Source organism: Anser anser (genome assembly GCF_964211835.1).
Source record: "Anser anser genome assembly, chromosome: 15".
Taxonomy (NCBI): Eukaryota; Metazoa; Chordata; class Aves; order Anseriformes; family Anatidae; genus Anser; species Anser anser.
This window is the reverse complement of record NC_139736.1, coordinates 19,050,410-19,077,905: the sequence shown is the minus strand read 5'-3', so window position 1 is coordinate 19,077,905 and position 27,496 is coordinate 19,050,410. Positions and strand designations below refer to the sequence as shown.

General features: G+C 45.8%; 2 long non-coding RNA genes across 2 annotated transcripts in view; one reads left to right on the top strand and one right to left on the bottom strand.

Moving 5' to 3' along the window:
• LOC310882080 overlaps positions 1–16,615 on the top strand; it is a 150,157-nt gene extending 133,542 nt beyond the window's left edge. The window contains exon 2 of the long non-coding RNA XR_014572803.1: positions 14,093–16,615. This is a non-coding gene — a long non-coding RNA (uncharacterized lncRNA). The remainder of the gene's footprint in view (positions 1–14,092) is intronic.
• On the bottom strand, positions 11,297–27,069 carry LOC310882081. Its single transcript, XR_014572804.1, has 2 exons — positions 22,955–27,069; positions 11,297–13,992 (listed from the first exon to the last, which is right to left on the bottom strand). It is a non-coding gene; the product is annotated as an uncharacterized lncRNA (long non-coding RNA).
• Positions 27,070–27,496: the final 427 nt, after the last annotated feature.

Here is a 27,496-nt window from a genome sequence, read left to right as displayed (position 1 = left end):
GCGTCTGTTTTAACTCCGAGCGTTGGGACTGCTCAGGAGTGGAGTACGTCTCCTGCAGTAATGATCACGCGGATGGGGGATTCTATTGGGATAACTACGCGGTGGTCAACTTCTAGCAGTCGGAAGTGGCCGTTGGGTAAGTCTGGGGTGGGCACTATGTAGGAGTCGAATGATAGGTCTTTGAAGTCTGTGTATTCGTAGCTTCAGTATCATTGGTGGCCGATGGCTTTTAGGGTGAGGTCTGGTTCGTCGATTTCGTCCATTATGTAGAGGATTTGTAGGGATGGGAGGGCGAGGAGTACCAGGACGATAGCAGGTAGGATTGTCCAGATCAGCTCTACTTCTTGGGCGTCTACAGCATTGGACGAGAGTTTTTCTGTTAGTATGTGGGCTAAAAGGTAGAGAACTAGGCTGCAGATAGCTAGGGCAACGATTAGGGCGTGGTCGTGGAATTCAACGAGTTCTTCTATGATGGGTGATGAGGCGTCTTGGAATCCTAGTTGGGAGTGGTTGGCCACATGAGATGTACAGGATTTTTACCTGTGATTTAGTCTTGACAAGGCTATGTAATTGGTTTACTAACATCTCATAAGAAAGAAGCATGAGCGGTCAACCTCCTGGGAGACCCAGAAAACTTCACCCCAGCAAACCCACTAGTAACCCCACCACACATCAAGCCAGAATGATACTTCCTATTCGCCTACGCCATCCTACGTTCAATCCCAAATAAACTAGGAGGCGTATTAGCACTGGCCGCCTCCGTACTGATCCTATTCCTAATCCCATTCCTGCACAAATCAAAACAACGAGCAATAACATTCCGACCACTCTCCCAGCTCCTATTCTGAGTACTAGTCGCCGACCTCCTCGTCCTAACATGAGTAGTGTAAGAAATGGTCCAGCAATTCGTGCCACTAAGGGGTTTTGAAGGGTTAACATTGAGGCCTGGGTTTAGGCGAGAAAAGAACAAAGGGATTTCTTCGGAGAAAAACTGCTGACTTTGCACGGATGTGCAGTAACTTCTGATAGCCGGCCAAGAGACCACTAGATAAGGAGGAAGAATAAGAGCCTTCCTGTCTCCCTGTCTCCCTGGACCACGAGATAAGGAGGAAAATATGAGCCTCCCTGTCTCCCTGTTCGAACGGCCCCTGAGAAAGTAACAGAGACTGATAAGCAGGCGACATCGGATTTGGGAAACCAATTATAATAACCCTGCCTCTTCTAGAAGTAGTAATAAATATGTATTAGCCTAGGAGTATAAAAAAGTAGATGCCTTACGTAACGGGTGTGCGTCCCGGTGGAGCAGAGACTCCCGGCGCACCCAGCGCTGTTTGCTTGCCTCTATTCGTTTAATAAATTGTAAACTCTGATTGTAATCCTATTTGGGACTCAGTCATTTATAACAATTGGGGGCTCGTCCGGGATGGTCTTGGTTCCTGAATTCTGACTTGATCTAGGAGGGGCGCCCCCACCATTTGGTGGCTCCTGTTCGAGTCAGGTCGGGGCTAACACCATCCTGAACCTGAATAAGGGCAAGCAAAGATTTAGATTTTTTTTATGAGCTCCCTTTGCCGGCTGCAGCACTATATTTTGCCCGTAATTCTGCGCGCGAAGATCCGAACGAAGACGACGGAGTCGTAAGTATTTAATGTGTATACCGTTCGGTTGGGTGGGTTTCGGTTGCCTGTGTGTGTGAGAGTGTGACTGAGACGGAACGTAGTTCCGAAGCGATTGTGGAGGTCTTCTAACCGCGGTTCCAATCTCCCGCGAGGGACTTGGCCGGTGAAGGACCGAAGCGATTCCTATAGGATTCGTGGGTGGGTGATAGGTCCTAAACCCCCTGCAAGACACTCTCACTAAGGCAACCAAGGGCTGTAGGAATTGCCACAGTAAAATTCCTAGATGGGTCAGACAAAATTGAAGACCCGGGACCAGAGAAAAGGGAGCAAATTACCAGACATACCACCAGAAAGTCCATTAGGGATAATGATTAGAAATTGGAACGATAGGGGCCCCAGAAAAGGAAAAAGCAAAGTAAAAATGATTCAGTATTGTATGATAGAATGGCCAAAGGAGCCTTTAAGACCACATGTCTTTTGGCCTATTTTCGGATCTTTTGAAGACTGGGTTTGCCAGGCTTTAAATCTACATGTTAACTCAAAGGAACCTTTTAGCCAGGAGGAAAGTGATTATGCAGGATTATGGATCAGGATCTCACGTCCTTTTCCAGCCTCAATATTTACACTAAAAGCAGACGAGAAGTTTGACGAAGAAGAGAACAAAAAAATAAAAAATAAAAAAAAAGGAAAAAGAAAAAGATGATGAATGGGAGTCATTGGATAACCTACCACCTCTATATCCTAACAATCCACCCCCGGTGGTGCATCTTGTAATCCTGTTTTGTTCTTAAATGTTTTGACTGTGTCAAGGAGGAAGGTGGGAGCATTATCTAAGTAACAGTTTAAAAGTTTGGGTATATTCGCGGTGGTGTTCGGTCAGTTTCCCAAGTATCGGGGGAGAGGGGCTGACTGATTATCAAAGTGGTAGAACGGAGAGTCACTTCTTTGGTGGTTCGGGCCTGAGCCCTAGGAATTTGGTAAGAAGGGGGAGAGCGAATTTATTTAGGCCTCAATACCTTTTTAAACCCCCATCTTGACGGATACACAGGAGTGATTCCTTGTTTTGTGTAGGCTTACTAACAAAGTGCATGAGAAAAATTAGCATTCGGCTTGAAATTCGGTCTTATTGAAATGTAAATTTTGTGGAAAAGGTGTTATTGTTTGTCTAGAAGACGGAAGGCTGAGTGCTTCAGGTGTTTTTCCGAAGTCCTGCGGATTTATGATTGGAATGGGGCTCATTAATAATCTGAAATAGTAAAGTTTGTATGTGGAAAGAAGAGTTTGATCCCAAAGAATTGGGACATTTGGGAAGAAGATTAGGAAAAGATAGTAAAAACCTGCAATAAAAAGGTTTGCGTGGAAATTGAAACAAGGGACAGTAAGTAATATAAATAAATAAAAGGGAATGGGAAATCAAGGAAAAGGGGGAAAATCCAAAAAAAAAAAAAAAAAAAAAAAGACGTCCTAAAAAAAAAAAAAAAAAAAAAAAAAAAAAAAAAGCCTCCTTGGGTGCATATTGGCACATTGGAAGGATATTGTTAGAAATGGGGGCACAGAAAGCAAGAGGACTTTCACTAAGTATTGCAATCAATGGTGGCCACTATATAAACTAAATGGCCACTTTATGGATCAATCGACTATAACAGTGTCTTGCAATTAATGTTTTTGAGGAGAGAAGGAAAATAGGATGAAATGTTGTATAGTGATATGTTGTTTCAGCATCTTGGAGGGAAAAGGTTTGGAATTAAGTTGGCCCCTGACTGAGCCTTTGGTGTTGGCATTAGAAAAGTACGGGCTGGAGAAAGATAAAGGAAGTGTTAAAAGGGTTGTTGAAGGTGTTAAAGGCTGTGTGGCATGTAGTATTTAACAGAGCTGTTTGAAGTTGAATGAGCAGGGGAAGAGGATGTAGGAATGTTAATAGTTCCGCCTCAACCCGAGGCTGAGATCTCTAAATCGCGGTGTGAGCCCTCTGGGGCAGGGGGACCGTGATGAGTCCGAGAGAGTTGTCGTGGAAACAGAAAAGCAGCTAACTCTTGAAACAACCTGAGTTCCTGTGTGAGCTCAGATTGCCAATGGGACCGCTCAGGGAACTGTCAACGATTGCATTCCCCTGACCGACCCCCTCACTGAGACCCTAATCACCCCGGAAATTATGTAAATACCAAAATCTGGTTAAAATGGGAAACGAGAATCTGTTCCAACAAGGTCCAAAAGAAACCCCTATGGAATTTTTGAATTTTTGGACCAACTTTGAAATGCAATGAGAAAAAAAAATGGACCTGGCTTAAAAACAAACAAACAAACAAACAAACAAACAGAGGCAACTGGCTAACCTCTTTCCAGGGCAATCAGCCCCTGATATCAGAAAGAAATTGTCTTAGGCTGCAGGACAAACAACAGTCAGGAATGATGGGGACCTGGGGCATCTACCCTAGCAGGTCCACTAGTTGAAATAAAGCTAGGAAACGAAGACAGGCTTGAATTTTTTGTTGGTTATGGGAGCTTCTTTCTCTGTGTTAATTAGGCTGTAAATGTAATAGGAGCAACATATTCAGTGTTAAATAGTTTAAAAGGACAAATTCTACTCAAAGTAGGACAAAGATAAACCCTTTGTTAATATTCCAAGAGAAGTAGAAAATGCAGTTATACCAGCAGTATGGGAAACAGATGTACCAGGGAAGTCGAAACTGGCACAACCGGTAAAGGTGGAATTAAAGAAAGGAGCCAAACCTGTTTGAATCAAAAAATATCCACTTAAGATAGAAGCTAGGCAGGGGATAGTGAAAATTATTGACAAATTTCTCAAATATCAGATTCTGGAAGAATGTAAATCGGAATACAATACTCCAATTTTTCCAGTAAAGAAGCCAAATGGCGAGTATAGATTTGTACAAGATCTTAGAGGAATAAATGAAATAACAAAGGACATTCACCCAGTAGTAGCTAATCCTTACACATTGTTAACATCTGTGAAAGGGAAATATAAATGGTTTACCGTGATAGATTTAAAGGATGCCTTCTTTTGCATACCTCTTGATAAAGATAGTAGAAAATTATTTGCCTTCGAATGGGAAAACATATTGAAGTTTTTGGACCACATATGGTAACAACCATTTTAGAACAAAAGGGGGGCCACTGGTTATCACCCAGCCGGATGATGAAATATCAGGCAATACTAACTGAACAAGATGACATAACCTTGAAAACGACTAACCTGTTATATCCAGCAGTATTTCTAGGAACCGTTCCAGAAGAAGGACCGTTGGAACACAATTGTGTGGAAATAATCGAACATAAGCCAGCCACAAAGATTTGAAGGATGTACCCCTTGAAAGGTATTCAGTGGGAATACCACACTCCGTGGCACCCACAAAGCTCAGGGAAAGTAGAAAGGATGAATCAAACAATAAAACAACAATTGGCTAAGTTAATGATCGAGACACAGCTGCCCTGGACGAAATGCTTACCATTGGCGCTTTTAAACATAAGAACTAAACCACACAGTGAGACTGGATTATCATCATATGAAATGTTATATGGTATGCCTTATTCTCAAGGGATGCCCCTAGGGAACAATGTAGTTGAGGATCATAGTATCCAGAAATACATAATTACCATTGGAAGGAGATTACAGGAGATAAGATAAATTGGGATGATGACTCAGACACCACCTTTAGGATTTGCTATTCATAAAATACAACCAGGAGACAAGGTCTTAATAAAAACCTGGAGAGAAGAATCATTGAACCCCCGATGGGAGGGACTGTACCTTGTTTTACTTACTACTGAAACAGCTGTGAGAACAGCAAGAAGGGGTTGGACCCACGCATCCAGAATAAAAGGACCAATAACTACCGAAGCCTGGAGGGTTGAGTCCACTCCTGGGGAACTGAAACTGAGACTAAAGAGGAACTGATATCCCAGCAATGAGGTTCTGCATGAATTAAGGGCACTGGATAAAGAGGACAAGGCTGAAGGGAGGAAAGGGAGAAGGCAAGACCGGGGTAGGACCCTCCACTGCGGCGTGTATGGTCTACCGAGGGAGGCAACCCCTATGGGTATTGACCGCCGAGTGAGAGTGCCTCGACCGGACTTCTCCTACACCAAGATCAGTTTGTCCTGAGAAAAATAACATGAGAACCTTTTAAACCCATAATAAAATTGTGATTAGTTTTTCCAGGAGCTGGATCACCCTGAAGGGCTGAATGGTAACACAAGCTCTGAAAGCGGGCCCAACCCCATGATTGAAGGCGCTTCCCACACTCTCAAGATTGGACGGCGAAAAAGGCTTATAATATGACAGGTCGCCAAAGAGAACTGAATTGTGACTGTAAGTGGAAACCCAACGTGGGAGCTTGGAAGCGTGCATATACGAGTACAAACGGGGCAGACATTGTAACAGGACCACTCGGTAACAAGGACACTCTGTATTATCACGCCCCAAAGGGTAAAGATGGATGGGATGGTCATTTTCCAAACGGGACGTGGGCCCTAAAGGGACATTATTGGGTGTGTGGCAAACATGCTTACAAGAGGCTACCTGGAAACTGGTCGGGAATATGCTATGGGGGGTACATAAGACCCTTGTTCTTTTTATTGTCACAAACACAAGGAAATCATTTAGGAATAAGATTATATGATGACCTGAACAGAGTAAAACGATCTATTGATACTTCCTTATCCGGGGGTAGTGCCCAAAAATGGGGAAAGGATGAATGGCCTCCTGAAAGAATCATACAGCATTATGGGCCAGCCACCTGGAACCCAAATGAGTTGATATCAGGAGCCCGAGAACCTATTTATAATTTGAACCGAATAATTAGGTTGCAAGCTATCCTCGAAGTTGTAACAAATCAAACAGCGACAGCCTTGGATCTTTTGGCTGACCAATCCACTCAAATGAGAAATGCTATATTCCAACATAGAATGGTCTTAGACTATTTACTAGCAGAAGAAGGGGGAGTATGTGGAAAACTGAACAATTCTAATTGTTGTCTACAGATTGATGATAATGGAAAAGTGGTCAAGCAGATAACAAAGGAAATTAGAAAGTTAGCCCACGTCCCAGTACAAACTTGGAAGGGTATGGATTGGGATTTCTTTTCATGGTTGCCTGGTGAACCATGGGTTAAAAGGATGCTGTTTTTATTTTTATGTGGTGTAATGACATTATTGTTTATACCTTGTATGATACCTTGCTTTACGTTGTTGATACGGCGAGTAATAAATAGCACCCAATTTGTGATGACTTCAGTGGAGAGAAAAGGTGACGTGTCGATAATGATGCTTAAGAAGTGGACACCCCGAGAACTGACTGATGAAATCCAATTGTTACTGACAAAGGTTGAAGGAGAGACACGAATTGATGATTAAAAAAAAAAAAAAAGGGGAGGAATTGTAAGAAATGGTCCAGCAATTCGTGCCACTAAGGGGTTTTGAAGGGTTAACATTGAGGCCTGGGTTTAGGCGAGAAAAGAACAAAGGGATTTCTTCGGAGAAAAACTGCTGACTTTGCACGGATGTGCAGTAACTTCTGATAGCCGGCCAAGAGACCACTAGATAAGGAGGAAGAATAAGAGCCTTCCTGTCTCCCTGTCTCCCTGGACCACGAGATAAGGAGGAAAATATGAGCCTCCCTGTCTCCCTGTTCGAACGGCCCCTGAGAAAGTAAGAGACTGATAAGCAGGCGACATCGGATTTGGGAAACCAATTATAATAACCCTGCCTCTTCTAGAAGTAGTAATAAATATGTATTAGCCTAGGAGTATAAAAAAGTAGATGCCTTACGTAACGGGTGTGCGTCCCGGTGGAGCAGAGACTCCCGGCGCACCCAGCGCTGTTTGCTTGCCTCTATTCGTTTAATAAATTGTAAACTCTGATTGTAATCCTATTTGGGACTCAGTCATTTATAACAGTAGGAAGCCAACCCGTCGAACACCCATTCATCATCATCGGCCAACTCGCTTCAATCGCCTACTTCACTATCCTCCTATTTCTCCTCCCCGCCGCAAGCGCCCTAGAAAACAAAATACTCAACTGCTAAATACTCTAATAGTTTATAAAAACATTGGTCTTGTAAACCAAAGATTGAAGACTTACCACTTCTTAGAGTACCCCAAACTCAGAAAAAAAGGACTCAAACCTTTATCTCCAGCTCCCAAAGCTGGCATTTTCAATAAACTATTCTCTGACCCTAACCCCTAAACCGCCCGAATAGCACCCCGCGACAACCCCCGCACAAGCTCCAATACAACAAACAAAGTCAACAACAGCCCCCAACCCGCCACTAAAAACATCCCTGCCCCATGTGAATAAAACATGGAAACTCCACTAAAATCCGACCGAACAACAAACACCCCAACATTATTCACAGTAGAAACCCCGAACTTCCAAGCCCCCATAAACCCCCCAAACACCAACCCCCCAAAAACAATTGCCACAAACGCTACTGCACATCCAATCACCCGTCAATCCCCCCAAGCCCCAGGGAAAGGCTCCGCTGCTAAAGCTACTGAATAAACAAACACCACCAGCATACCCCCCAAATACACCATAAACAGCACTAAAGCCACGAACGAAACCCCAAGGCCCAGCAACCACCCGCACCCCGCCACAGACGCTAACACCAAACCAACAACCCCATAATACGGCGAAGGATTCGACGCCACACCCAAAACACCCACCGCAAAGCAAATCCCTAAAAAAAACATAAAATAAGTCATTATTCCTGCCCGGACACTACCCGAGGCCTGCGGCTCGAAAAGCCGCCATTGTTCTCAACTACAGGAACTAACCGCAAGCCCCCAAGAATTCTACCCCATCTATGCCATTATGCTTAACCCCCCCCCCCTCCCCCCCCGAGGCGGGGGTATTTGGTTATGCATATTCGTGCATAAATTTATATACCCCATATACATACATACTATAGTACCAGTAATATACATTATATACGGACTATCTTATAAGCAGGTGCTAAACCCATACATGTACACGGCCATTAAACCCTTAAACACACTCCTACCAAACCACCCGGCATGAATGTTCTAGGACCATACCCCACAACACCCAATACAACTCCACTCAAGCGCATAACAAGACCCCATTTTAATGAATGCTCACAGGACATGCTCCAACAACAACTCTCCACCACATATCTCATGCAGTTCGTATCAGACGGATTTATTAATCGTACTCCTCACGTGAAATCAGCAACCCGTTGCACATAATGTCCGGTATGACTAGCTTCAGGCCCATACGTTCCCCCTAAACCCCTCGCCCTCCTCACATTTTTGCGCCTCTGGTTCCTCGGTCAGGGCCATCCATTGGGTTCACTCACCCCTCCTTGCCCTTCAAAGTGGCATCTGTGAGTACTTTCACCTTCTCAATGCGTAATCGCGGCATGTTCCAGCTTTTTGGCGCCTCTGGTTCCTCTTATTTTTTCCGGGGTTACCTCACAGGTGGCTATTCCCAGTGATCTCGGGGGTCCCACAATCTAAGCCTGGACACACCTGCCTCACGGCCTATCCTATATTTCAAGGGTCCCTCGATGAGACGGTTGGCGTATATGGGGAATCATCCTGACACTGATGCACTTTGACCACATTCAGTTAATGTTACCTCCACCCTCCGGGTTAAATGGGGCTATTGGATGAATGCTCGTTGGACATAGCACAAAACAACAAATCATTAAGCGCAACCCCTGCGCTTCACAAACTAAACCAGTAAACTTTCGCTAACCACCATGTAGCATAAACCTTCATCGCCCAATCCCAGCAAACTACCTCTAAAACTCCATTAATCATCCCTTCCATGACATCATCGGAACGATGTATATATACACACAAACACATACAAAATAACTTAAACTTATTAGAGAAACTCCAGTACTAAAAATAGTAAACACAAGCAATAATTTCATATACTTCACTCTCACTCACCACTCAACTATCAGCTAACCACACCCCCGTCCACATAGCTTAACACAAAGCATGGCACTGAAGTTGCCAAGATGGCATAAAACATGCCTGCGGACAAAAGACTTAGTCCTAACCTTACGGTTGGTTTTTGCTAAATATATACATGCAAGTATCCGCGCCCCAGTGTAAACGCCCTCGACCACCTACCCCCATACAGGCCTTGAGGAGCGGGTATCAGGCACACCCAAGTAGTAGCCCAAGACGCCTCGCTAAGCCACGCCCCCACGGGTATTCAGCAGTAATTAACATTAAGCAATGAGTGCAAACTTGACTTAGTTATAGCAACAGCCTAACTTCAAGGGTTGGTAAATCTTGTGCCAGCCACCGCGGTCATACAAGAAACCCAAATCAACCGTCCTATTGACACGGCGTAAAGAGTGGTAAAATGCCTATCCTAGCTAACTAAGATCAAAATGCAACTGAGCTGTCATAAGCCCAAGATGCACCTAAACACACCATTAAGATGATCTTAGGAACTAACGACTGATTTAAACCCACGAAAGCCAGGGCCCAAACTGGGATTAGATACCCCACTATGCCTGGCCCTAAATCTTGATACTTACTTTACCGAAGTATCCGCCAGAGAACTACGAGCACAAACGCTTAAAACTCTAAGGACTTGGCGGTGCCCCAAACCCACCTAGAGGAGCCTGTTCTACAATCGATAATCCCCGATTAACCCAACCACCCCTTGCCAACACAGCCTACATACCGCCGTCGCCAGCCCACCTCGAATGAGAGCACAACAGTGGACACAATAGCACCCCGCTAATAAGACAGGTCAAGGTATAGCCTATGGAGTGGAAGAAATGGGCTACATTCCCTATTCATAGGGCACACGGAAAGAAGCGTGAAACCACTTCTGGAAGGCGGATTTAGCAGTAAAGTGGGACAATAGAGCCTACTTTAAGCCGGCCCTGGGGCACGTACATACCGCCCGTCACCCTCCTCAAAAGCCACATCCCACATAACTAATACCATAAATACGCTGAAGATGAGGTAAGTCGTAACAAGGTAAGTGTACCGGAAGGTGTACTTAGAATATCAAGACGTAGCTATAACACCAAAGCACTCAGCTTACACCTGAAAGATATCTACTAGACCGGATCGTCTTGAAGCCCCCCCTCTAGCTCAACCACACAAATAGTACACCAAAACTAAAGAATTTACTAAACTAATTAAAGTAAAGCATTTTACAGTCTTAGTATAGGCGATAGAAAAGACACTTAGACGCGATAGAGACCCCAGTACCGTAAGGGAAAGATGAAATAGCAGTGAAACAATCAAAGCGACAGACAGCAAAGATCAACCCTTGTACCTTTTGCATCATGGTTTAGCGAGAACAACCAAGCAAAGTGAACTAAAGTTTGCCCCCCCGAAACCCAAGCGAGCTACTTTCAAGCAGTTAAAGAGAGCGAACCCGTCTCTGTTGCAAAAGAGTGGGATGACTTGTCAGTAGAGGTGAAAAGCCAACCGAGCTGGGTGATAGCTGGTTACCTGTGAAACGAATCTAAGTTCCCCCTTAATCCTCCCTACCGGACATCCTGAACCCTAATGAGATGATTAAGAGCTATTTAATGGAGGGACAGCTCCATTAAAAAAGGACACAACCTCGACTAGTGGATAATTCTTACTACTGATCCTACCGTGGGCCCTAAAGCAGCCATCAAAAAAGAGTGCGTCAAAGCTCCACCACCTAAAAATACCAAAATAAGATGATTCCCTTATCACAAACAGGTCAACCTATGAATATAGGAGAATTAATGCTAAAATAAGTAACTCAGGGCCACACCCCTCTAACGGCGCAAGCTTACATAGAAACATTATTAACAGACCTAGACAGATACAAAAACCCCTACAAGACCACGTATTAACTAACCCTGTTAACCCGACTCAGGAGCGCCTATAAGAGCGATTAAAATCTGTGAAAGGAACTCGGCAAATTAATAAGGCCCGACTGTTTACCAAAAACATAGCCTTCAGCAAATTAAACAAGTATTGAAGGTGATGCCTGCCCGGTGACTTAGGTTTAACGGCCGCGGTATCCTAACCGTGCAAAGGTAGCGCAATCAATTGTCCCATAAATCGAGACTTGTATGAATGGCTAAACGAGGTCTTAACTGTCTCTCACAGATAATCAGTGAAATTGATCTCCCCGTGCAAAAGCGGGGATGTGAACATAAGACGAGAAGACCCTGTGGAACTTAAAAATCAACGACCACCGCGAATCCTCAATCAACCCCACTGGGGCCACTACCATCGCAGAGCCTGGTCGATATTTTTTGGTTGGGGCGACCTTGGAGGAGAACAAATCCTCCAAAAACAAGACCATACCTCTTTACCTAGAGCTACCCCTCAAAGTGCTAACAGTGACCAGACCCAATATAATTGATTAATGGACCAAGCTACCCCAGGGATAACAGCGCAATCCCCCTCAAGAGCCCATATCGACAGGGGGGTTTACGACCTCGATGTTGGATCAGGACATCCTAATGGTGCAGCCGCTATTAAGGGTTCGTTTGTTCAACGATTAACAGTCCTACGTGATCTGAGTTCAGACCGGAGCAATCCAGGTCGGTTTCTATCTATGACACACTCTCCCCAGTACGAAAGGACCGGGAAAGTGGGGCCAATACCACAAGCACGCCCCCCCCCTCTAAGCAGTGAAACCAACTAAACCGTGAAGAGGGCCTTCCCCCACCACTTTCAATCCTAGAAAAGGACCAGCTAGAGTGGCAGAGCCCGGCAAGTGCAGAAGGCTTAAGCCCTTTCCCCAGAGGTTCAAATCCTCTCCCTAGCTTCACCCATGATTCAAATAACAACACTAAGCTGCCTCATTATATCCCTCCTATACATCATCCCAATCCTGATTGCCGTAGCCTTCCTAACCCTAGTAGAACGGAAAATCCTAAGCTACATACAATCCCGCAAAGGCCCTAACGTTGTCGGGCCTTTTGGCCTACTTCAACCATTTGCGGACGGACTGAAACTATTTACCAAAGAGCCCATCCGACCCTCTACCTCTTCCCCACTTCTATTCATTCTGATACCAATACTAGCCCTTGTCCTAGCCCTCACCACTTGAGCACCACTACCACTCCCATTTCCCCTAGCAGATCTAAACCTCGGAGTTCTCTTCCTAATAGCCATGTCAAGCCTAGCCGTCTACTCAGTCCTATGATCAGGCTGAGCCTCGAACTCAAAATACGCACTAATCGGAGCCCTACGGGCAGTAGCACAGACCATTTCATACGAAGTGACACTGGCCATAATCCTGCTATCAATAATCATACTAAGCGGAAGCTACACACTCAGCTCCTTTGCCGTCGCACAGGAGCCTCTATACTTCATTTTCTCCTCATGACCCCTAGCAATAATATGATACGTATCCACCCTAGCAGAGACAAACCGAGCTCCTTTTGACCTCACAGAGGGTGAATCTGAGCTAGTCTCAGGGTTTAACGTTGAATACGCCGCAGGACCCTTCGCCTTATTCTTCCTAGCTGAATATGCGAACATTATGCTAATAAATACACTTACAGCCATCATATTCCTAAACCCAAGCGCCCTAGGGCCACCCACAGAACTATTCCCCGTCATCCTAGCCACAAAAGTCCTCCTACTATCTTCTGGTTTTTTATGGGTCCGAGCTTCATACCCACGATTCCGATATGACCAACTAATGCACCTACTATGAAAAAACTTCCTACCCCTCACACTAGCTCTGTGCCTCTGACACATCAGCATACCTATCTGCTATGCAGGCCTACCTCCTTACATAAGGAAATGTGCCTGAACTACAAAGGGTCACTATGATAAAGTGAACATAGAGGTATAACAGCCCTCTCATTTCCTGTTGACCTTAGAAAAGTAGGAATTGAACCCACACAAGAGAAATCAAAATTCTCCATACTTCCCTTATATTATTTTCTAGTAGAGTCAGCTAATCAAGCTATCGGGCCCATACCCCGAAAATGATGGTTTAACCCCCTCCTCTACTAATGAACCCTTACGCGACCCCAATCATAACCTTCAGCCTCATCTTGGGCACCACAATCACAATTTCCAGCAACCACTGAGTTCTGGCCTGGACAGGACTGGAGATCAACACACTAGCCATCATTCCCCTAATTGCCAAATCCCACCACCCATGAGCAGTAGAAGCCGCAACGAAATACTTCCTAACCCAAGCAGCTGCTTCCGCCCTGGTCCTATTCTCTAGCATAACTAATGCCTGAGTCACTGGCCAATGAGACATCACACAAATAAACCACCCAACCTCCTGTCTACTACTGACAGCAGCAATCGCTATTAAACTGGGCCTAGTGCCATTTCACTTCTGATTCCCAGAAGTACTACAAGGATCGCCACTAATAACAGCCCTGCTACTCTCGACCCTCATAAAATTCCCCCCACTAACCCTGCTCCTACTAACATCCAAATCCCTCGACCCAGCTCTACTCACCGCCATGGCCCTAGCCTCAACAGCACTAGGAGGCTGAATAGGACTGAACCAAACACAAACACGCAAAATCCTAGCCTTCTCGTCCATCTCCCACTTAGGCTGAATCGCCATCATCCTAGTTTACAGCCCCAAATTGGCCTTACTTACCTTCTACCTATACACAATCATAACATCAGCCGTATTCCTAGCCCTTAACAAAATCAAAGCCCTTAACCTATCCATGATCACAACCTCATGAACAAAAACCCCAGTGCTAAACGCCACCCTAATACTAGTACTTTTATCCCTAGCAGGCCTCCCCCCATTAACAGGCTTTATACCAAAGTGACTTATCATCCAAGAACTAACTAAACAGGAAATAACACCAGCAGCCATGGCAATTGCCATGCTATCACTGCTCAGCCTCTTCTTCTACCTACGCCTCGCATACCACTCAACAATTACCCTTCCCCCCAACTCCTCTAACCACATAAAACAATGATACACTAGCAAAGCCCCAAGCACACCTACTGCGGTCCTTGCCTCACTATCAATCCTCTTACTTCCCCTGTCCCCAATAATACATGCCATTGTCTAGAAACTTAGGATAACACCCCAAACCGAAGGCCTTCAAAGCCTTAAATAAGAGTTAAACCCTCTTAGTTTCTGCACATTAAGACTTACAGAATATTAACCTGTATCTTCTGAATGCAAGTCAGACGCTTTAATTAAGCTAAAGCCTCCCTAGACAGATGGGCTTCGATCCCACAAAACTCTAGTTAACAGCTAAATGCCTAAACCAATTGGCTTCTGCCTACAAAGACCCTGACGCACCCTAGTGCGCATCGATGAGCTTGCAACTCAACATGAATTTCACTACAGAGCCGATAAGAAGAGGAATTAAACCTCTGTAAAAAGGACTACAGCCTAACGCTTCAACACTCAGCCATCTTACCCGTCACCTTCATCAACCGATGACTATTTTCCACTAACCATAAGGATATTGGCACCCTGTACCTCATCTTCGGGGCATGAGCAGGAATAGTCGGCACCGCACTCAGCCTATTAATCCGCGCAGAACTAGGACAACCAGGAACTCTCCTAGGCGACGACCAAATTTACAATGTAATCGTTACCGCTCACGCCTTTGTAATAAGCTTCTTTATAGTCATACCCATCATGATCGGAGGATTCGGCAACTGATTAGTCCCCCTCATAATCGGTGCCCCCGACATAGCATTCCCGCGAATAAACAACATAAGCTTTTGACTCCTCCCCCCATCATTCCTCCTCCTACTAGCCTCATCCACTGTAGAAGCTGGCGCCGGCACAGGCTGAACTGTCTACCCTCCCCTAGCAGGTGACCTTGCCCACGCCGGAGCTTCAGTAGACCTGGCTATCTTCTCACTCCACTTAGCCGGTATCTCCTCCATCCTTGGGGCCATCAACTTTATCACCACAGCCATCAACATAAAACCCCCCGCACTCTCACAATACCAAACCCCACTATTTGTCTGATCCGTACTAATTACCGCCATCCTACTCCTTCTATCACTCCCCGTACTCGCCGCCGGTATTACAATATTACTAACTGATCGAAACCTAAACACCACATTCTTCGACCCCGCTGGAGGAGGAGACCCAATCCTGTACCAACACCTATTCTGATTCTTCGGACACCCAGAAGTCTATATTCTGATCCTACCGGGGTTCGGAATCATCTCACACGTAGTCACGTACTACTCAGGCAAAAAGGAGCCCTTCGGCTACATGGGAATAGTCTGAGCCATACTATCCATCGGCTTCCTAGGATTCATCGTCTGAGCTCACCACATGTTTACAGTAGGAATAGACGTTGATACCCGAGCCTACTTTACATCAGCCACTATAATCATTGCCATCCCTACCGGAATCAAAGTATTTAGCTGACTAGCCACCCTGCACGGAGGAACAATCAAATGAGACCCCCCCCAATACTATGAGCTCTAGGATTTATCTTCCTATTTACCATCGGAGGATTAACAGGAATCGTTCTTGCAAACTCTTCCCTAGACATCGCCCTGCACGACACGTACTACGTAGTTGCCCACTTCCACTACGTCCTATCCATAGGCGCCGTCTTTGCCATTCTAGCAGGATTTACTCACTGATTCCCACTACTCACTGGGTTTACCCTACACCAAACATGAGCAAAAGCCCACTTCGGGGTAATATTTACAGGAGTAAACCTAACGTTCTTCCCCCAGCACTTCCTAGGCCTAGCAGGAATACCCCGACGATACTCGGACTATCCCGACGCCTACACACTATGAAACACCATTTCCTCCATCGGCTCCCTAATCTCAATAGTAGCCGTAATCATACTAATATTCATCATCTGAGAAGCCTTTCCGGCCAAACGAAAAGTCCTACAACCAGAACTAACTACCACAAACGTTGAATGAATCCACGGCTGCCCTCCCCCATACCATACTTTCGAGGAACCGGCCTTCGTCCAAGTACAAGAAAGGAAGGAATCGAACCCTCACATGCTGGTTTCAAGCCAACTGCATTAACCGCTCATGCTTCTTTCTTATGAGATGTTAGTAAACCAATTACATAGCCTTGTCAAGACTAAATCACAGGTAAAAATCCTGTACATCTCATGTGGCCAACCACTCCCAACTAGGATTCCAAGACGCCTCATCACCCATCATAGAAGAACTCGTTGAATTCCACGACCACGCCCTAATCGTTGCCCTAGCTATCTGCAGCCTAGTTCTCTACCTTTTAGCCCACATACTAACAGAAAAACTCTCGTCCAATGCTGTAGACGCCCAAGAAGTAGAGCTGATCTGGACAATCCTACCTGCTATCGTCCTGGTACTCCTCGCCCTCCCATCCCTACAAATCCTCTACATAATGGACAAAATCGATGAACCAGACCTCACCCTAAAAGCCATCGGCCACCAATGATACTGAAGCTATGAATACACAGACTTCAAAGACCTATCATTCGACTCCTACATAGTGCCCACCCCAGACTTACCCAACGGCCACTTCCGACTGCTAGAAGTTGACCACCGCGTAGTTATCCCAATAGAATCCCCCATCCGCGTAATCATTACTGCAGGAGACGTACTCCACTCCTGAGCAGTCCCAACGCTCGGAGTTAAAACAGACGCAATCCCAGGCCGACTAAACCAAACTTCATTCATTACCACCCGGCCTGGGATTTTTTACGGACAATGCTCAGAAATTTGCGGGGCTAATCACAGCTACATACCTACTGTAGTAGAATCAACCCCACTCCCACATTTCGAGGCCTGATCGTCCCTTCTATCATCATCCTAATCATTAAGAAGCTATGCAACAGCACTAGCCTTTTAAGCTAGCCAAAGAGGGACTTCCCCCTCCTTAATGATATGCCACAGCTTAACCCCGCACCATGATTTTCAATCATAATTATAACCTGATTAACCCTAGCACTCCTCATCCAACCAAAACTACTAGCCTTCACCACAACCAACCCCCCATCAAATAAGACCTCCCTCACTACCAAACCCACACCATGATCCTGACCATGAACCTAAGCTTCTTTGACCAATTTTCCAGCCCCAATCTATTTGGCATCCCCTTAATCCTACTATCCCTACTCTTCCCAGCCCTACTATTCCCGTCCCCAAACAACCGATGAATCAACAACCGCCTTTCTACTATCCAAACATGACTCCTTCACCTAATCACAAAACAACTAATAGTCCCACTCAACAAAAATGGCCACAAATGAGCCATAATATTTACATCCCTAATAATCATACTTCTTACAATCAACCTTCTAGGCCTCCTTCCATATACATTCACCCCAACCACCCAACTATCTATGAACATAGCCCTAGCCTTCCCACTATGGCTCGCCACACTACTAACAGGCATGTTTAACCATGTACGTGCCCCAGGGCCGGCTTAAAGTAGGCTCTATTGTCCCACTTTACTGCTAAATCCGCCTTCCAGAAGTGGTTTCACGCTTCTTTCCGTGTGCCCTATGAATAGGGAATGTAGCCCATTTCTTCCACTCCATAGGCTATACCTTGACCTGTCTTATTAGCGGGGTGCTATTGTGTCCACTGTTGTGCTCTCATTCGAGGTGGGCTGGCGACGGCGGTATGTAGGCTGTGTTGGCAAGGGGTGGTTGGGTTAATCGGGGATTATCGATTGTAGAACAGGCTCCTCTAGGTGGGTTTGGGGCACCGCCAAGTCCTTAGAGTTTTAAGCGTTTGTGCTCGTAGTTCTCTGGCGGATACTTCGGTAAAGTAAGTATCAAGATTTAGGGCCAGGCATAGTGGGGTATCTAATCCCAGTTTGGGCCCTGGCTTTCGTGGGTTTAAATCAGTCGTTAGTTCCTAAGATCATCTTAATGGTGTGTTTAGGTGCATCTTGGGCTTATGACAGCTCAGTTGCATTTTGATCTTAGTTAGCTAGGATAGGCATTTTACCACTCTTTACGCCGTGTCAATAGGACGGTTGATTTGGGTTTCTTGTATGACCGCGGTGGCTGGCACAAGATTTACCAACCCTTGAAGTTAGGCTGTTGCTATAACTAAGTCAAGTTTGCACTCATTGCTTAATGTTAATTACTGCTGAATACCCGTGGGGGCGTGGCTTAGCGAGGCGTCTTGGGCTACTACTTGGGTGTGCCTGATACCCGCTCCTCAAGGCCTGTATGGGGGTAGGTGGTCGAGGGCGTTTACACTGGGGCGCGGATACTTGCATGTATATATTTAGCAAAAACCAACCGTAAGGTTAGGACTAAGTCTTTTGTCCGCAGGCATGTTTTATGCCATCTTGGCAACTTCAGTGCCATGCTTTGTGTTAAGCTATGTGGACGGGGGTGTGGTTAGCTGATAGTTGAGTGGTGAGTGAGAGTGAAGTATATGAAATTATTGCTTGTGTTTACTATTTTTAGTACTGGAGTTTCTCTAAGTCCTAGGACTAGGAGGAAATGGTGTTTCATAGTGTGTAGGCGTCGGGATAGTCCGAGTATCGTCGGGGTATTCCTGCTAGGCCTAGGAAGTGCTGGGGGAAGAACGTTAGGTTTACTCCTGTAAATATTACCCCGAAGTGGGCTTTTGCTCATGTTTGGTGTAGGGTAAACCCAGTGAGTAGTGGGAATCAGTGAGTAAATCCTGCTAGAATGGCAAAGACGGCGCCTATGGATAGGACGTAGTGGAAGTGGGCAACTACGTAGTACGTGTCGTGCAGGGCGATGTCTAGGGAAGAGTTTGCAAGAACGATTCCTGTTAATCCTCCGATGGTAAATAGGAAGATAAATCCTAGAGCTCATAGTATTGGGGGGGGTCTCATTTGATTGTTCCTCCGTGCAGGGTGGCTAGTCAGCTAAATACTTTGATTCCGGTAGGGATGGCAATGATTATAGTGGCTGATGTAAAGTAGGCTCGGGTATCAACGTCTATTCCTACTGTAAACATGTGGTGAGCTCAGACGATGAATCCTAGGAAGCCGATGGATAGTATGGCTCAGACTATTCCCATGTAGCCGAAGGGCTCCTTTTTGCCTGAGTAGTACGTGACTACGTGTGAGATGATTCCGAACCCCGGTAGGATCAGAATATAGACTTCTGGGTGTCCGAAGAATCAGAATAGGTGTTGGTACAGGATTGGGTCTCCTCCTCCAGCGGGGTCGAAGAATGTGGTGTTTAGGTTTCGATCAGTTAGTAATATTGTAATACCGGCGGCGAGTACGGGGAGTGATAGAAGGAGTAGGATGGCGGTAATTAGTACGGATCAGACAAATAGTGGGGTTTGGTATTGTGAGAGTGCGGGGGGTTTTATGTTGATGGCTGTGGTGATAAAGTTGATGGCCCCAAGGATGGAGGAGATACCGGCTAAGTGGAGTGAGAAGATAGCCAGGTCTACTGAAGCTCCGGCGTGGGCAAGGTCACCTGCTAGGGGAGGGTAGACAGTTCAGCCTGTGCCGGCGCCAGCTTCTACAGTGGATGAGGCTAGTAGGAGGAGGAATGATGGGGGGAGGAGTCAAAAGCTTATGTTGTTTATTCGCGGGAATGCTATGTCGGGGGCACCGATTATGAGGGGGACTAATCAGTTGCCGAATCCTCCGATCATGATGGGTATGACTATAAAGAAGCTTATTACAAAGGCGTGAGCGGTAACGATTACATTGTAAATTTGGTCGTCGCCTAGGAGAGTTCCTGGTTGTCCTAGTTCTGCGCGGATTAATAGGCTGAGTGCGGTGCCGACTATTCCTGCTCATGCCCCGAAGATGAGGTACAGGGTGCCAATATCCTTATGGTTAGTGGAAAATAGTCATCGGTTGATGAAGGTGACGGGTAAGATGGCTGAGTGTTGAAGCGTTAGGCTGTAGTCCTTTTTACAGAGGTTTAATTCCTCTTCTTATCGGCTCTGTAGTGAAATTCATGTTGAGTTGCAAGCTCATCGATGCGCACTAGGGTGCGTCAGGGTCTTTGTAGGCAGAAGCCAATTGGTTTAGGCATTTAGCTGTTAACTAGAGTTTTGTGGGATCGAAGCCCATCTGTCTAGGGAGGCTTTAGCTTAATTAAAGCGTCTGACTTGCATTCAGAAGATACAGGTTAATATTCTGTAAGTCTTAATGTGCAGAAACTAAGAGGGTTTAACTCTTATTTAAGGCTTTGAAGGCCTTCGGTTTGGGGTGTTATCCTAAGTTTCTAGACAATGGCATGTATTATTGGGGACAGGGGAAGTAAGAGGATTGATAGTGAGGCAAGGACCGCAGTAGGTGTGCTTGGGGCTTTGCTAGTGTATCATTGTTTTATGTGGTTAGAGGAGTTGGGGGGAAGGGTAATTGTTGAGTGGTATGCGAGGCGTAGGTAGAAGAAGAGGCTGAGCAGTGATAGCATGGCAATTGCCATGGCTGCTGGTGTTATTTCCTGTTTAGTTAGTTCTTGGATGATAAGTCACTTTGGTATAAAGCCTGTTAATGGGGGGAGGCCTGCTCATAGGAAGATTAATCATCCCTTCCATGACATCATCGGAACGATGTATATATACACACAAACACATACAAAATAACTTAAACTTATTAGAGAAACTCCAGTACTAAAAATAGTAAACACAAGCAATAATTTCATATACTTCACTCTCACTCACCACTCAACTATCAGCTAACCACACCCCCGTCCACATAGCTTAACACAAAGCATGGCACTGAAGTTGCCAAGATGGCATAAAACATGCCTGCGGACAAAAGACTTAGTCCTAACCTTACGGTTGGTTTTTGCTAAATATATACATGCAAGTATCCGCGCCCCAGTGTAAACGCCCTCGACCACCTACCCCCATACAGGCCTTGAGGAGCGGGTATCAGGCACACCCAAGTAGTAGCCCAAGACGCCTCGCTAAGCCACGCCCCCACGGGTATTCAGCAGTAATTAACATTAAGCAATGAGTGCAAACTTGACTTAGTTATAGCAACAGCCTAACTTCAAGGGTTGGTAAATCTTGTGCCAGCCACCGCGGTCATACAAGAAACCCAAATCAACCGTCCTATTGACACGGCGTAAAGAGTGGTAAAATGCCTATCCTAGCTAACTAAGATCAAAATGCAACTGAGCTGTCATAAGCCCAAGATGCACCTAAACACACCATTAAGATGATCTTAGGAACTAACGACTGATTTAAACCCATGAAAGCCAGGGCCCAAACTGGGATTAGATACCCCACTATGCCTGGCCCTAAATCTTGATACTTACTTTACCGAAGTATCCGCCAGAGAACTACGAGCACAAACGCTTAAAACTCTAAGGACTTGGCGGTGCCCCAAACCCACCTAGAGGAGCCTGTTCTACAATCGATAATCCCCGATTAACCCAACCACCCCTTGCCAACACAGCCTACATACCGCCGTCGCCAGCCCACCTCGAATGAGAGCACAACAGTGGACACAATAGCACCCCGCTAATAAGACAGGTCAAGGTATAGCCTATGGAGTGGAAGAAATGGGCTACATTCCCTATTCATAGGGCACACGGAAAGAAGCGTGAAACCACTTCTGGAAGGCGGATTTAGCAGTAAAGTGGGACAATAGAGCCTACTTTAAGCCGGCCCTGGGGCACGTACATACCGCCCGTCACCCTCCTCAAAAGCCACATCCCACATAACTAACACCATAAATACGCTGAAGATGAGGTAAGTCGTAACAAGGTAAGTGTACCGGAAGGTGTACTTAGAATATCAAGACGTAGCTATAACACCAAAGCACTCAGCTTACACCTGAAAGATATCTACTAGACCGGATCGTCTTGAAGCCCCCCCTCTAGCTCAACCACACAAATAGTACACCAAAACTAAAGAATTTACTAAACTAATTAAAGTAAAGCATTTTACAGTCTTAGTATAGGCGATAGAAAAGACACTTAGACGCGATAGAGACCCCAGTACCGTAAGGGAAAGATGAAATAGCAGTGAAACAATCAAAGCGACAGACAGCAAAGATCAACCCTTGTACCTTTTGCATCATGGTTTAGCGAGAACAACCAAGCAAAGTGAACTAAAGTTTGCCCCCCCGAAACCCAAGCGAGCTACTTTCAAGCAGTTAAAGAGAGCGAACCCGTCTCTGTTGCAAAAGAGTGGGATGACTTGTCAGTAGAGGTGAAAAGCCAACCGAGCTGGGTGATAGCTGGTTACCTGTGAAACGAATCTAAGTTCCCCCTTAATCCTCCCTACCGGACATCCTGAACCCTAATGAGATGATTAAGAGCTATTTAATGGAGGGACAGCTCCATTAAAAAAGGACACAACCTCGACTAGTGGATAATTCTTACTACTGATCCTACCGTGGGCCCTAAAGCAGCCATCAAAAAAGAGTGCGTCAAAGCTCCACCACCTAAAAATACCAAAATAAGATGATTCCCTTATCACAAACAGGTCAACCTATGAATATAGGAGAATTAATGCTAAAATAAGTAACTCAGGGCCACACCCCTCTAACGGCGCAAGCTTACATAGAAACATTATTAACAGACCTAGACAGATACAAAAACCCCTACAAGACCACGTATTAACTAACCCTGTTAACCCGACTCAGGAGCGCCTATAAGAGCGATTAAAATCTGTGAAAGGAACTCGGCAAATTAATAAGGCCCGACTGTTTACCAAAAACATAGCCTTCAGCAAATTAAACAAGTATTGAAGGTGATGCCTGCCCGGTGACTTAGGTTTAACGGCCGCGGTATCCTAACCGTGCAAAGGTAGCGCAATCAATTGTCCCATAAATCGAGACTTGTATGAATGGCTAAACGAGGTCTTAACTGTCTCTCACAGATAATCAGTGAAATTGATCTCCCCGTGCAAAAGCGGGGATGTGAACATAAGACGAGAAGACCCTGTGGAACTTAAAAATCAACGACCACCGCGAATCCTCAATCAACCCCACTGGGGCCACTACCATCGCAGAGCCTGGTCGATATTTTTCGGTTGGGGCGACCTTGGAGGAGAACAAATCCTCCAAAAACAAGACCATACCTCTTTACCTAGAGCTACCCCTCAAAGTGCTAACAGTGACCAGACCCAATATAATTGATTAATGGACCAAGCTACCCCAGGGATAACAGCGCAATCCCCCTCAAGAGCCCATATCGACAGGGGGGTTTACGACCTCGATGTTGGATCAGGACATCCTAATGGTGCAGCCGCTATTAAGGGTTCGTTTGTTCAACGATTAACAGTCCTACGTGATCTGAGTTCAGACCGGAGCAATCCAGGTCGGTTTCTATCTATGACACACTCTCCCCAGTACGAAAGGACCGGGAAAGTGGGGCCAATACCACAAGCACGCCCCCCCCCTCTAAGCAGTGAAACCAACTAAACCGTGAAGAGGGCCTTCCCCCACCACTTTCAATCCTAGAAAAGGACCAGCTAGAGTGGCAGAGCCCGGCAAGTGCAGAAGGCTTAAGCCCTTTCCCCAGAGGTTCAAATCCTCTCCCTAGCTTCACCCATGATTCAAATAACAACACTAAGCTGCCTCATTATATCCCTCCTATACATCATCCCAATCCTGATTGCCGTAGCCTTCCTAACCCTAGTAGAACGGAAAATCCTAAGCTACATACAATCCCGCAAAGGCCCTAACGTTGTCGGGCCTTTTGGCCTACTTCAACCATTTGCGGACGGACTGAAACTATTTACCAAAGAGCCCATCCGACCCTCTACCTCTTCCCCACTTCTATTCATTCTGATACCAATACTAGCCCTTGTCCTAGCCCTCACCACTTGAGCACCACTACCACTCCCATTTCCCCTAGCAGATCTAAACCTCGGAGTTCTCTTCCTAATAGCCATGTCAAGCCTAGCCGTCTACTCAGTCCTATGATCAGGCTGAGCCTCGAACTCAAAATACGCACTAATCGGAGCCCTACGGGCAGTAGCACAGACCATTTCATACGAAGTGACACTGGCCATAATCCTGCTATCAATAATCATACTAAGCGGAAGCTACACACTCAGCTCCTTTGCCGTCGCACAGGAGCCTCTATACTTCATTTTCTCCTCATGACCCCTAGCAATAATATGATACGTATCCACCCTAGCAGAGACAAACCGAGCTCCTTTTGACCTCACAGAGGGTGAATCTGAGCTAGTCTCAGGGTTTAACGTTGAATACGCCGCAGGACCCTTCGCCTTATTCTTCCTAGCTGAATATGCGAACATTATGCTAATAAATACACTTACAGCCATCATATTCCTAAACCCAAGCGCCCTAGGGCCACCCACAGAACTATTCCCCGTCATCCTAGCCACAAAAGTCCTCCTACTATCTTCTGGTTTCTTATGGGTCCGAGCTTCATACCCACGATTCCGATATGACCAACTAATGCACCTACTATGAAAAAACTTCCTACCCCTCACACTAGCTCTGTGCCTCTGACACATCAGCATACCTATCTGCTATGCAGGCCTACCTCCTTACATAAGGAAATGTGCCTGAACTACAAAGGGTCACTATGATAAAGTGAACATAGAGGTATAACAGCCCTCTCATTTCCTGTTGACCTTAGAAAAGTAGGAATTGAACCCACACAAGAGAAATCAAAATTCTCCATACTTCCCTTATATTATTTTCTAGTAGAGTCAGCTAATCAAGCTATCGGGCCCATACCCCGAAAATGATGGTTTAACCCCCTCCTCTACTAATGAACCCTTACGCGACCCCAATCATAACCTTCAGCCTCATCTTGGGCACCACAATCACAATTTCCAGCAACCACTGAGTTCTGGCCTGGACAGGACTGGAGATCAACACACTAGCCATCATTCCCCTAATTGCCAAATCCCACCACCCATGAGCAGTAGAAGCCGCAACGAAATACTTCCTAACCCAAGCAGCTGCTTCCGCCCTGGTCCTATTCTCTAGCATAACTAATGCCTGAGTCACTGGCCAATGAGACATCACACAAATAAACCACCCAACCTCCTGTCTACTACTGACAGCAGCAATCGCTATTAAACTGGGCCTAGTGCCATTTCACTTCTGATTCCCAGAAGTACTACAAGGATCGCCACTAATAACAGCCCTGCTACTCTCGACCCTCATAAAATTCCCCCCACTAACCCTGCTCCTACTAACATCCAAATCCCTCGACCCAGCTCTACTCACCGCCATGGCCCTAGCCTCAACAGCACTAGGAGGCTGAATAGGACTGAACCAAACACAAACACGCAAAATCCTAGCCTTCTCGTCCATCTCCCACTTAGGCTGAATCGCCATCATCCTAGTTTACAGCCCCAAATTGGCCTTACTTACCTTCTACCTATACACAATCATAACATCAGCCGTATTCCTAGCCCTTAACAAAATCAAAGCCCTTAACCTATCCATGATCACAACCTCATGAACAAAAACCCCAGTGCTAAACGCCACCCTAATACTAGTACTTTTATCCCTAGCAGGCCTCCCCCCATTAACAGGCTTTATACCAAAGTGACTTATCATCCAAGAACTAACTAAACAGGAAATAACACCAGCAGCCATGGCAATTGCCATGCTATCACTGCTCAGCCTCTTCTTCTACCTACGCCTCGCATACCACTCAACAATTACCCTTCCCCCCAACTCCTCTAACCACATAAAACAATGATACACTAGCAAAGCCCCAAGCACACCTACTGCGGTCCTTGCCTCACTATCAATCCTCTTACTTCCCCTGTCCCCAATAATACATGCCATTGTCTAGAAACTTAGGATAACACCCCAAACCGAAGGCCTTCAAAGCCTTAAATAAGAGTTAAACCCTCTTAGTTTCTGCACATTAAGACTTACAGAATATTAACCTGTATCTTCTGAATGCAAGTCAGACGCTTTAATTAAGCTAAAGCCTCCCTAGACAGATGGGCTTCGATCCCACAAAACTCTAGTTAACAGCTAAATGCCTAAACCAATTGGCTTCTGCCTACAAAGACCCTGACGCACCCTAGTGCGCATCGATGAGCTTGCAACTCAACATGAATTTCACTACAGAGCCGATAAGAAGAGGAATTAAACCTCTGTAAAAAGGACTACAGCCTAACGCTTCAACACTCAGCCATCTTACCCGTCACCTTCATCAACCGATGACTATTTTCCACTAACCATAAGGATATTGGCACCCTGTACCTCATCTTCGGGGCATGAGCAGGAATAGTCGGCACCGCACTCAGCCTATTAATCCGCGCAGAACTAGGACAACCAGGAACTCTCCTAGGCGACGACCAAATTTACAATGTAATCGTTACCGCTCACGCCTTTGTAATAAGCTTCTTTATAGTCATACCCATCATGATCGGAGGATTCGGCAACTGATTAGTCCCCCTCATAATCGGTGCCCCCGACATAGCATTCCCGCGAATAAACAACATAAGCTTTTGACTCCTCCCCCCATCATTCCTCCTCCTACTAGCCTCATCCACTGTAGAAGCTGGCGCCGGCACAGGCTGAACTGTCTACCCTCCCCTAGCAGGTGACCTTGCCCACGCCGGAGCTTCAGTAGACCTGGCTATCTTCTCACTCCACTTAGCCGGTATCTCCTCCATCCTTGGGGCCATCAACTTTATCACCACAGCCATCAACATAAAACCCCCCGCACTCTCACAATACCAAACCCCACTATTTGTCTGATCCGTACTAATTACCGCCATCCTACTCCTTCTATCACTCCCCGTACTCGCCGCCGGTATTACAATATTACTAACTGATCGAAACCTAAACACCACATTCTTCGACCCCGCTGGAGGAGGAGACCCAATCCTGTACCAACACCTATTCTGATTCTTCGGACACCCAGAAGTCTATATTCTGATCCTACCGGGGTTCGGAATCATCTCACACGTAGTCACGTACTACTCAGGCAAAAAGGAGCCCTTCGGCTACATGGGAATAGTCTGAGCCATACTATCCATCGGCTTCCTAGGATTCATCGTCTGAGCTCA